Source organism: Ranitomeya variabilis, chromosome 4, assembly GCF_051348905.1.
Source record: "Ranitomeya variabilis isolate aRanVar5 chromosome 4, aRanVar5.hap1, whole genome shotgun sequence".
NCBI classification, from domain to species: Eukaryota; Metazoa; Chordata; class Amphibia; order Anura; family Dendrobatidae; genus Ranitomeya; species Ranitomeya variabilis.
This window is the reverse complement of record NC_135235.1, coordinates 91,481,385-91,493,924: the sequence shown is the minus strand read 5'-3', so window position 1 is coordinate 91,493,924 and position 12,540 is coordinate 91,481,385. Positions and strand designations below refer to the sequence as shown.

The 12,540-nt window shown below is 44.3% G+C and overlaps 1 protein-coding gene across 1 annotated transcript in view; it reads left to right on the top strand.

Moving 5' to 3' along the window:
• LOC143769875 (uncharacterized) overlaps positions 1 to 12,540 on the top strand; it is a 77,362-nt gene that overhangs the window by 59,743 nt on the left and 5,079 nt on the right. The window lies entirely within an intron of this gene.

Here is a 12,540-nt window from a genome sequence, read left to right as displayed (position 1 = left end):
TACTATATACAGAGCTCCTGTGTATAATGTCACTGGCAGTGTTGATCACTGTATTACCTGTACACTGACACTTTATACAGACTTCCTGTGTATAATGTCACTGGTGATCACTGTATTACCTGTATACTGACACTATGCACTGTATACTATATACAGCGGTCCTGTGCATAATGTCACTGGAGATCACTGTATTACCTGTACACTGGCGCTATATACAGAGCTTCTGTGTATAATATCACCAGTGATCACTGTATTACCTGTACACTGACACTATATACAGAGCTCCTGTGTATAATGCCACTGGTGATACCTGTATTACTTGTACGCTGACACTATATACAGAACTCTTGTGTATAATGTCACCAATGATCACTATATTAGGCCAGTTTCACACTAGCATTTATCCGGGCTACGGAGGGATGCGGACTTCCTCCGTGAAGCCCCGCCCAATGCCACGCCTCTTCGTTTAGCTGCGCCTACGGCTGCATGAGGCGTCCGCACCCTATCTTTGGGTACACAGGCCATGCCGCTGTATGTGGATGCCGCCGCCAGGGCCGGCGTTAGGGGCAGGTCCCCAAGGGGCCCCCGTGAGGCAGGGGGGCCCGCCTGCCACCAGCGCTGACTCCCCCGCCGCATTGAACTATACCGGCGTCTGCCAGTACAGTTGAATGCAATGATGGAGGAGAGAGCGTCACCTGACGCTCCCTCTCCCATCATTCCCCGCTCGGCCTCTGACACTGAGGGTGACACTGTGTCCCAGGCAGTGCGGCTGCAGCCGCCGAGACAGTAGCAGGGAGCAGCGCGGGCACGTGTGGAGAGGTGAGGAGCTTGTGTTTTTTTTTTATTTACTGGACTGTGGGGCCATTCTCTGGAGGGGAGAGGAGGGGAGGGAAGGGGGATGTGGGCAGTGCTGTATACTACTGTGTGGGCAGCGCTGTGTACTAAAGTATAGGCAGTGCTGTATACTACTGTGTAGGCAGTGCTGTAATACTACTATGTGGGCAGTGCTGTATACTACTGTGTATGCTGTGCTGTATACTACTGTGTGGGTAGTGCTGTATACTAATGTGTAGGCAGTGCTGTATACTACTGTGTGGGCAGTGCTGTATACTACTGTGTGGGCAGTGCTGTATACTACTGTGTGGGCAGTGCTATATACTAATGTGTAGGCAGTGCTGTATACTACTATGTAGGCAGTGCTGTATACTACTGTGTATGCTGTGCTGTATACTGCTGTGTGGGCAGTGCTGTATACTACTGTGTGGGCAGTGCTGTATACTACTGTGTGGGCAGTGTGTTATGATCTGGTGGCCTAGGAGCAGCATGAGACGTACTCTGGAGAAGGTGGTATCTGTACTGACCGCAGACCCTGAACTTAACACCGCAACTAGAAGTAGCCGTGGGATGAACCTACCAATCCTAGTCACCTCGACACAGCCGGAGGACTAATTAACCCTATAGATAGAAAAGGGAAAACTATCTCGCCTCAGAGAAAATCCCCAAAGGATAGACAGCCCCCCACAAATATTGACTGTGAGAGGAGAGGAAAAAACATACACAGACTGAAAACGGGATTTAGCAAAGGAGGCCAATCTAGCTAAATAGGAAGGATAGGACGGAGAACTATGCGGTCAGTATTAAAACACTAGAAAATATCCACCACAGAAAATACAAAAACTCCACATCTAACTAAAGATATGGCGGGTATATCTGCCTCTCCAGAGATTCCAGCTTGGCTGCATAAATCCTTACACAGATTAAGCTGGACAAGAAAAAACATGAAATGCACTGAACAATAAGGCCCACAACATGTGGGCTGCAAAAACAAGCAGAACTTATCTTTGTTGAAATGAACAGCAAGCAGGAGAGACCAGGAAGGGATGTGAATCCTCCAGAAACAATGAACAACTGGCACTGACTAAAGGATAAAGCAAGACTAAATAGCCCAGACCAAATTGCACTAAATGAGCACACCTGAAGAATGCTGCCCTCCAAAGACAGCAGCGCTACCACTTATAACCACCAGAGGGAGCCCAAGAGCAGAATTCACAACAGCAGTGCTGTATACTACTGTGTAGGCAGTGCTGTATACTACTGTGTAGGCAGTTCTGTATACTACTGTGTGGGCAGTGCTGTATACTACTGTGTAGGCTGTGCTGTATACTACTGTGTAGGCTGTTCTGTATACTACTGTGTAGGCTGTTCTATATACTACTGTATGGGCTGTGCTATATACTACATGGCAGTGCTATATACTACTATGTGGGCTCTGCTATATACTATGGGGGTATATTCTATTCTATGGGGTAGGCTGTGTTATATACTATGTGACTGTTATATATTTGGGAGGGTACATTATACTCTATGGAGGAGGCTGTGTTATATACTCTGGGGGGCTGCATTATATTCTGTGGGGGGCTTTATTAGATTTTATGAGGGATGATTGCATCATACTCTTTGATGGGGCTACATTATATTCTATGGGGAGGTGGGCTGTATTATATCCTGTTCAGAGCTACATTATATTCTATGGGGGGCTGTATTATATTTATATTCTATGAGGGGTGATTGCATCATACTCTATGAGGGGGCTACATTATACTATATGGGGGGGGCTGCATTATATTCTATGGGGAGGTTACATTATACTCTGTGGGGGGCTGCATTATACTCTGGGGTGGCTGCATTATACTCTGGGGTGGTGGCTGCATTATACTATATGTGGGCTGCATTATACTGTATCGAGGACAATGGGGAATACATTATACTATATGAAGAACTATCCGGAGCATTATACTATGGGAAGTCAATTGTACTACATGGATGACTATGGCGGTGCATTATACTATATGGAGCACTGTGAGGAGTGTATTATGCTATATGGAGGACTGAGGAGTGTATTTTAATATATGGAGGACTATGAGGAGTGTATTATACTATATGGAGGACTATGGGAAGTGTATAATACTATATGGAGGATTATAAGGAGTGTATTATACTATATGGAGGACTATGGGGCACATTATATTATATGGAGGACTATGGGGTGTGCATTTTACAATATGGAGGACTGTGGTGCACATTATAATATATGGAGGACTATGGGGTCCTTCTATACTAAACAAGCAAACCTATACTAAACAAGCAAAATGCTGCATATTCATTGGGTGATTGGATTATTTATGCCAGAATAAAAATCATTGTTCTCAGCAGGACATCGCCGATGTAAACTGTAGATGTGCTGCTGATAACATGATGCTGTATGGTAATCTGTTAGTGATCTATTAGTGATGGTTCCATCCCATCATTCTTTCTCAGATGGTGGAAAGAGGCCGGGAAACAAGCATCCAACGACTTCAGTATTGTCGATCACACTCGTTTAGCGGCCTGAACTCAGTTCTTGTAAACACAACCGAAATGCTTCTGTGTGATGTGCAATATGTTAGCATTTGGGGCCCCATTTTAAACTTTGCTTAGGGCCCCACTTTGCCTAAAACCGGCCCTGTCCGCCGCATGCGTCATTTTGACGGTGCGGCATCTGCACGAAAATGCAGCATGTTGCGTTCGGCGCAGGTCATCGCACTGTCAAAACAATGTATGCGGCGGCATCCGCATACAGCGGCATTGCCTGCGTACCCAATGTTAAAGATAGGGTGCGCACACCGCATACAGCCATAGGTGGAGCTGAACGAAGAGGCGCGGCAGTGGGCGGGGCTTCACAGAGGAAGTCCGCATCCCTCCGCAGCCAGGCTAAACGCTAGTGTGAAACTAGCCTTACCTGTACTCTGACAGTAAATGTAGAGTTCCTGTAAACAATGGCACTTAGTATTGTGTTTTTGTTTTTTTAATTAATGATCAGTATTGTAGTATTCAGTCATTATGTGGAATCACAGGGGGGATTATTTTTATCATCCCACTGCTGCCACCAATATGTCATGAACCGGGGTTGTTTGGCTGCCTCCGGTTCTTTTCTGAAGGGGATTTATTTATATCCCACTTCCCAGTTCTGGTTTGGAACTCGCAGCTTTCTGGAACCCCCTTTAGGTCAGTCAGGGAATTGCACCTAGGATAATTAGTCACCAGAAAGGCTGCCTGCTATGTACTGGCTAATGGGCACACTGCAGCGAGGGCGATATAACTACTCCTACTCAGGCAGGAGTCCGTCACTACCAGCGTTACCTACCAGGCAAGGACACTTCTGCTGCCACCAGCTCTTATTTCTTAATAATGGGTCAGGAGCCAACCCAATTAGTAGCGTCATTTACTTCAGAGGACGTGAAAGTACATTATAGAGCAAGGAGAAACGAAGCTAGTAATTTTATATATTTTACTCCAAAAGGTAGGCAGTGTGTCACGATTAGTGTTGAGCGATACCGTCCGATACTTGAAAGTATCGGTATCGGATAGTATCGGCCGATACCCGAAAAGTATCGGATATCGCCAATACCGATACCCGATACCAATACAAGTCAATGGGGCACCAAGTATCGGAAGGTATCCTGATGGTTCCCAGGGTCTGAAGGAGAGGAAACTCTCCTTCAGGCCCTGGGATCTATATTACTGTGTAAAATAAAGAATTAAAATAAAAAATATTGATATACTCACCTCTCCGGAGGCCCCTGGACATCACAGCTGGTAACCAGCAGCCTTCTTTGCTTAAAATGAGCGCGTTTAGGGCCTTCCATGAAGTCACGGCTTCTGATTGGTCGCGTGCCGCTCATGTGCCGCCACGCGACCAATCACAAGCCGCGACGTCATTCTCAGGTCCTAAATTCCTAGAATGAGGAGTTTAGGGCCTGAGAATGACGTCACGGCTTGTGATTGGTCGCGGGGTGGTCACATGAGCGGCACGCGACCAATCAGAAGCCGTGACGTCATGTAAGGCCCTAAACGCGCTCATTTTAAGCAAAGAAGGCTGCCGGTTACCAGCGGTGATGTCCAGGGGCCTCCGGAGAGGTGAGTATATCAATATTTTTTATTTTAATTATTTATTTTACACAGTAATATGGATCCGATACCGATTCCCGATACCACAAAAGTATATACTTGCAGTATCGGAATGCTCAACACTAGTCACGATGTGACCGCAGCAGTGTGACGCGACCAAACAATTGGTCAGTCACCAGATAGAAAGACACACCAGAGAACACAAGGGAAACTTTAACAACGGTGGGCTCTGTTGGTAGGGAACGGGGGATGGACACCTCCTGCACTCACCTGAGGATGTGCCCTGATCTTGCTATCGTCCCTATACGTGTTTTTTCACCCCGTTGACGACCGGGATACCTTGTCCCCCACTTGCCCTGCTCTTATCCCTACTTAGGGAACTGGCAAGTGAGAGCACTGGTCCCAACGCTTCACTAATACAACAAGAGGAAAGGAAAGACAGACACCAAAAGGAACTGGGTATTAGAAACACCACACTTAGTTTTCTGCTGCAAAGCACCGACCAGCAAGAAAACGACACCAGGAAAACCGAACTCAGCTGTAGGACCACCGCTCCCAGAAAGCTCCTTCTCCCAGCTAGGTCGCTGCAGAATGAACTAACAACGACAGTCAGCTGATGCATCAGGTGACCTCTTAAAGGATGGTGGGAGTGGGCACCATCCGCATCAGCTGACCCAGCAGCAATGCAATGCAATACACCAGCAGGCCACCGGGGAAAATGCATTAACCCCTGATGACCTGAAAGGAAAAAGGTTTTGAACTGAAGGAAACCAGATCGGCCACAAATACAAAAATGGATCGTGATACAGTGTTTACAAAACTGTAAAAAGATATTATAAAATGAGACAATTATGTATATATAGACAATTATAAAATAAAAAAATGAAAGGACAAAAATAGACTTACAGTTCTTTCATATCATGGCTGACCATGCGGCTGGGGGGAGGGGAGCATATGTCCCAATGCATCACAGAGGGACTCTCCGCTAGTTCCCTGGACAAAAGCTAATGCAAAATGAGGTCTCACTATCTTATACTTGTGCCCAATACCAAGGCACTCCCCCTGTGGTGACCTCACTGGGTGGCTGAATACTCCCCTTTCTTGAAGGTATGAAAAACCATCTCTACACATATCTCGGCGTATGAACCTTGTAGAAAGACAACACCAGTGTCGTTATGCTCAGCATGACTTGTGGGTTCATTTAAGTATTAACATGGAGTGAACACATGATCTGCTTACAGAGAAATCTGTTCCTTGCATTTCGTTGGGTTTTAATCCTAGAGATTTTAGTGGGGTATAGATCTCTCGGTGGATATTCGGAATATGTAACTGTTATGTCTCTATAACTAATTGGAGTCAAGTTATGTCCTGCTTTTAAGTTTTTACATCAACAAAAGAGCACATTCTGAAAGCCATAAACTACACAGGGGGGCTGCTGCACATTGGTAACAATTTGCACAGAATGAATTTTATTCAGAGCTTCATTAGGGATTGTTTAATATATACATACATAGTCACATATATAGTTACATAGTTATTAAGGTTGAAGGAAGACTTCAAGTCCATCTAGTTCAACCCATAGCCTAACTTAACATGCCCTAACATGTTGATCCAGAGGATATAGGCTTGTCAATACCGAATTTGCTGTTTTTGTTTTTGTCTTTGCTCTTTTATAAAGGGGTCTATACAGACAAGTATATGAAAAGTTTGATTGTCTTATAGTGGCTCAGTATTGAATGCTGCAGATAAGCCCCTGATGGTGGTGGCCGAAGCTTATATACGAAAAAAGTAGGTGACAGATTCCCTGTAAATACAAAAAGTGAAACTCATATTAAATATAGTCTTTACAAACAGAGTGGTCTATTCCAAGTGGTTATTCCACTCAACTTTCCAAAAAATATGCTTGGATACAGCACTCTGTGAACAGGTAGCATCTTTAGCAATGACCTTTTGTGGCTTACCCTCCTTGTTGCGTGTGTTAATGACTGCCTTCTGCACATCTGTCAAGTGAGCAGTCTTCCCCATGATTGTGGAGCCTAATGAAACAAACTAAGGGACCTTTTTAAACGCTTAGGAAGCCTTTTCATGTGTTTTTTGTTAATTATTCTAATTTACTGAGATAATGACTTTTGGGTTTTCATTGGCTGTAAACCATAATCAGCAACATTAACTGAAAAAACATATGAAATAGATCACTCTGTAATAACTCTATATAATATATACATCAAAATATCTAACTGCCTAGTAGGGAGTCAGCTTCTTTAAATCAACACATCCAAAAGAGAAGAGAAGGAAGCTATAAGCCATAAAAAAAATATACATTTTATTGAAATATGAAGCTTAACATCATTTAGAACATTCAAAATGAGGCTATAAACATGGGAACACAATATGCAAAAAATACACCACATCCTAAAGGTAAGATGCGGAAGAGTGAAATGCCAAAAGAATGATGATTATATCCATGCCATGAAATCTGTGCAAGGCCAAGTAAACAAATAAATACACTGTTCAAAAATATAAATACTAAAATACCACATCCTAGATATCTCTGAAATATTCCAGTTGCAAATTTTTATTCATTGCATAGTGGAATGTGTTCAGAACAATAAAACGACAATTACACAGGTCTGCAAAGAAAAATTTTTCAAGAGCTGTTTTGGTTATTCCACGTAATCTTTATGTTTTTAAGTGCGCTGAATCCGAAAATGACCTCCGTTTTGTCATAGGACATCACGTTTTCTGACAATTTAAGTAACTGTTAAATAAGACAATACCTCAAAATAAAAGAAAATAGACTCATAAAATTAATTTTTTATTACAAATGTTTCATGAAAATCATTTTTTAACTGCAATGAGCTCACTAACACACACTAAAATCGATTCTTCTTCCCTGTGAGGCTTCTCTTGGTACATTTACGCTTGTGAGTAGCATCTGGAATGTCTCTCTGAAGCGTCCAACAGTAGTCTGCCATCATTGTAATGCTCCATCTCTTTAATGGCCTGGTGGAATCATTCACCTTGCTCTTCACTCACAGCTCCCAAATTTTCAGGAGAGTTGTCAAGGTGGGAATGGAGGAAATGCACTTTCAAACTCATCAGGCAACCTAAAGCTTGAAATGCTTTCAGCATTCGTCCGATTATTTTTTTGTAGTCAGGGTCTTTGTTATTGCCTAAAAAATTCTCTACGACCTCTTTAAATGCAAACCACCCTTCTTTTTGAGGATGCGTCATGGTATTGATAAACTCTTGATCAGCTATCAGCCTTCTAATGTCTAGTCCAACGAACACACCTTCCTTCAATTTTGCCTGGAAACGTGGTGACCAAGTATTTGAAGCATTCTCCATCTTTTGGAAGTGATTTTACGAATTGCTTCATCAATCAAAAATTGATAAAAAATATACTAAATTTGAAGAGAATTTTGCATTTTGTGGCAAATCCTGACGTCCAGGATCTTTTTCAATATTTTTTTCGTTTTCAGCACACCAAAATACATGGAAACTATATGAAAATAATCAAACAGCCTTTTAGTCGCAGACCTGTGTTATCAATGTAAATCAAAATGAATATCCCATGGAGGTCTGGATTTGGAATGATACTCAAAATCAAAGTGGAAAATCAAATTACAGGCTGATGCAACTTCAGTGGAAATGCCTCATGTCAAGGAAAAGATGCTCAATATTGTGTGTGGCCTCCACGTGCCTGTATGACCTCCCTTACTGTACAACACCTGGGCATGCTCCTAATGAGGCACGGATGGTCTCCTAAGGGATCTCCTCCCAGACCTGGAATAAAGCATCCGCTAACTCCTGGGCAGTCTGTGGTGCAACGTGACGTTGGTGGATGGAGTGAGACATGATTTCCCAGATGTGCTCAATCGGATTCAGGTCTGAGGAACGGGCGGGCCAGTCCATAGCTTCAATGCCTTCATCTTGCAGGAACTGCTGACACACACCAGCCACATGAGGTCTGGCATTGTCCAGTATTAGGAGGAACCCAGGGCAAACCACAACAAAATATGGTCTAACAAGGGGTCTGAGGATCTCGGTACCTAATGGCAGTCAGGCTACCTCTGGGGAGCACATGGAGGGCTGTGCAGCCCTCCAAAGAAATGCCACCCCACACCATTACTGAGCCACTGCCAAACCGGTCATGCTGAAGGATGATGCAGGCAGCAGATTGCTCTCCATGGCATCTCCAGACTGTCACGTCTGTCACATGTGCTCAGTGTGAACCTGCTTTCATCTATGAAGAGCACAGGGCCCCTGTGGCGAATTTGACAATCCTGGTGTTCTGTGGCAAATGCCAAGCGTCCTGCACGGTGTTGGGCTGTGAACACAACCCCCACCTGTGGACGACGGGCACTCATGCACATTTGTGGCCTGCTGGAGGTCATTTTGTAGGGCTCTGGCAGTGATCCTCCTGTTCCTCCTTGCACAAAGGCGGAGGTAGCGGTCCTGCTGCTGGGTTGTTGCCCTCCTACGGCCCCCTCCACATCTCCTGGTAGCGCCTCTGGACACTACATTGACAGACACAGCAAACCTTCTTGCCACAGCTCGCATTGATGTGCCATACTGGATGAGCTGCACTACCTGAGCCACTTGTATGGGTTGTAGAGTCCATCTCATGCTACCACGACTGTGAAAGCACAACCAACATTCAAAAGTGACCGAAACATCAGCCAGAAAGCATTGGTACTGAGATGTGGTCTGTGGTCCCCAACTGCAGAACCACTCCATTATTGAGGGTGTCTTGATAATTGCCAATAGTTTCCATCTGTTGTCTATTCCATTTGCACAACAGCATGTGAAATTGATTGTCAATCAGTGTTGCTTCCTAAGTGGACAGTTTGATTTCACAGAAGTTTGATTTACTTGGAGTTATATTCTGTTGTTTAAGTGTTCCCTTTATTTTTTTGAGCAGTGTATATATACCAGGAGTTATAAATAAAACTTCCCAGTAGAAAAAATAATAATATGGCATTACAATATTAAAAATTGCACCCTTAATAGCCAAGCAAAGTCAAGACATCATTATGAATAAGCACGGTTCGCTAATAACAGGTGAGAGAAAAGTAGTCAGAAATAGGTATTTATAATAGTAGGTGTATAAAGATGTCATGGCTTGCAGAGCAAAACAGTCACAAAGTAAAGAAGCATAGTGCATATAGGAGCATATTACCTTGGCAGCAGATACCCTGACGCACGTTTCACATATAGATTTGTCCAGGGTGTATATATATAATGTATATACAAAGCAGTCGCAGTATCATCTACATTATATAGGTGATACTGAAATTATATACAGCAGTATCACTTATATATTGTATATACTGCAGTTTATATATATTATACAGGTGAAAAGTCAACTGCTGTATATTCATAAATTATATTAAATTAAAAAAAATTACATCTTGTGACTCACCCAGATCCCTGGGGGGGGGGGGGAGATGAAGCACTGAGGCGGGTCCACTGCCCAGCATCGGATGTGCCCAGGGATTGGTGAGCAGAGCATCATATGCGCGCGATGGCTGGCTTTTTAAACTTCTGACTCAAGGCCCTGTGTGCGTGCGCTGTCTTGTCTCTTGTTTGCCCGCACTGACGAGGGCCGCTGCGGAACTTGTCAACGTGCGCACACAGGGCTTTAAGTGAAATAAGTTTTAAAGGGCCAGCAGATTGCCAGTTGTGGTCTGAGGAAGACTATTTCTTGACTGACCGAGTAACTTTGCATGACCCCGATCCGATAACCATAAAGTCCTGTGAATCTCTTTATTCAGCTCTACATTACACTGTATTATCTGCTGATGCTGGTTACCCTGTGTTTGGCCATGGCACAGGTTGTGCGGCACAAAATCATTGTAAGATGCTGCTACATTACATAGCAGCAGAAATAAAGTGAATAGGGTCACATTATGTCCCCTAGGTACCGCTACAAGCAATTAAAAAAATCCTAACTTGTCACATCACCGCAGGGGTCGTAATGTGACCCTACTCACTAGCGTCATCCAGAGTCTTATGGGCCCCAGTGTAAAATATTGACTTGAGTCCCTCACCCCCTGCAATCTGGTCAGATGTATAGGCCGTTGTAAATCCTGCAAAGACATAAGTGTTCACCTCCCTTCATTATGTACTATGTGCCCCATCCTGATATCCGTGTTCCCCATTCTGCCTCTGCATAGAAAAAAACAAACATTGTACTCACATCCCTCCAATCCTTTGAGGTGCGGTTTCCTCTGTTGTGAATTCTGCTCTTGGGCTCCCTCCGGTGGTTATAAGTGGTAGCGCTGCTGTCTTTGGAGGGCAGCATTCTTCAGGTGTGCTCATTTAGTGCAATTTGGTCTGGGCTATTTAGTCTTGCTTTATCCTTTAGTCAGTGCCAGTTGTTCATTGTTTCTGGAGGATTCACATCCCTTCCTGGTCTCTCCTGCTTGCTGTTCATTTCAACAAAGATAAGTTCTGCTTGTTTTTGCAGCCCACATGTTGTGGGCCTTATTGTTCAGTGCATTTCATGTTTTTTCTTGTCCAGCTTAATCTGTGTAAGGATTTATGCAGCCAAGCTGGAATCTCTGGAGAGTCAGATATACCCTCCATATCTTTAGTTAGATGTGGAGTTTTTGTATTTTCTGTGGTGGATATTTTCTAGTGTTTTAATACTGACCGCATAGTTCTCCGTCCTATTCTTCCTATTTAGCTAGATTGGCCTCCTTTGCTAAATCCTGTTTTCAGTCTGTGTATGTTTTTTCCTCTCCTCTCACAGTCAATATTTGTGGGGGGCTGTCTATCCTTTGGGGATTTTCTCTGAGGCAAGATAGTTTTCCCTTTTCTATCTATAGGGTTAATTAGTCCTCCGGCTGTGTCGAGGTGACTAGGATTGGTAGGTTCATCCCACGGCTACTTCTAGTTGCGGTGTTAAGTTCAGGGTCTGCGGTCAGTACAGATACCACCTTCTCCAGAGTACGTCTCATGCTGCTCCTAGGCCACCAGATCATAACATTCCTCCTCTGGTCCGACACAGAGACCAGCTGCTGACATCGGCGTGTCAGCTATGGCGATATAACGTCACTGCCATGTGATGCCAATGCCTGGCACACCGACGTCAGCTGCTGGCCTCTGATTGGCTGGCAGAGTGTATTGCAGTGCAGGAACCCAGTGAGTCTCTGCGCCACAGCACACTGCAGCTAATTGTGCATCCTCAGACGCACATCCAGCAGAAATAGGCGCTGGCATTAGCGGACCCCCCTCCAGCACGGTCACAGAGAGTGCGTTCCCCCCGGGTAATGTAGTGGACATGTGACAGCTCTACCACCATTGTGGATGTGGTGTGAGGGATAGTGATCGGTGCTGCACTGCCATAGATAATAGCACAGGATCACTGCTCTCAGTTCTAAAGCTGGAATAAATGATAGTGGTCAGTGCTGTGGCAGATACTAGCAGCCAATGATTGTGTATAAGGTGGGCAGGGGGCAATGCTGGACACTAAGGCCAGGCAGTACTAGCTCTGGCTGTAAGTTTAGAAAAAAAAGGACAGGGAGTTGCCTAGTCTGAGCATGAAAGCAAACTAGGTGCAGGCAATGAAGTGAAGTTCAGAAGTAA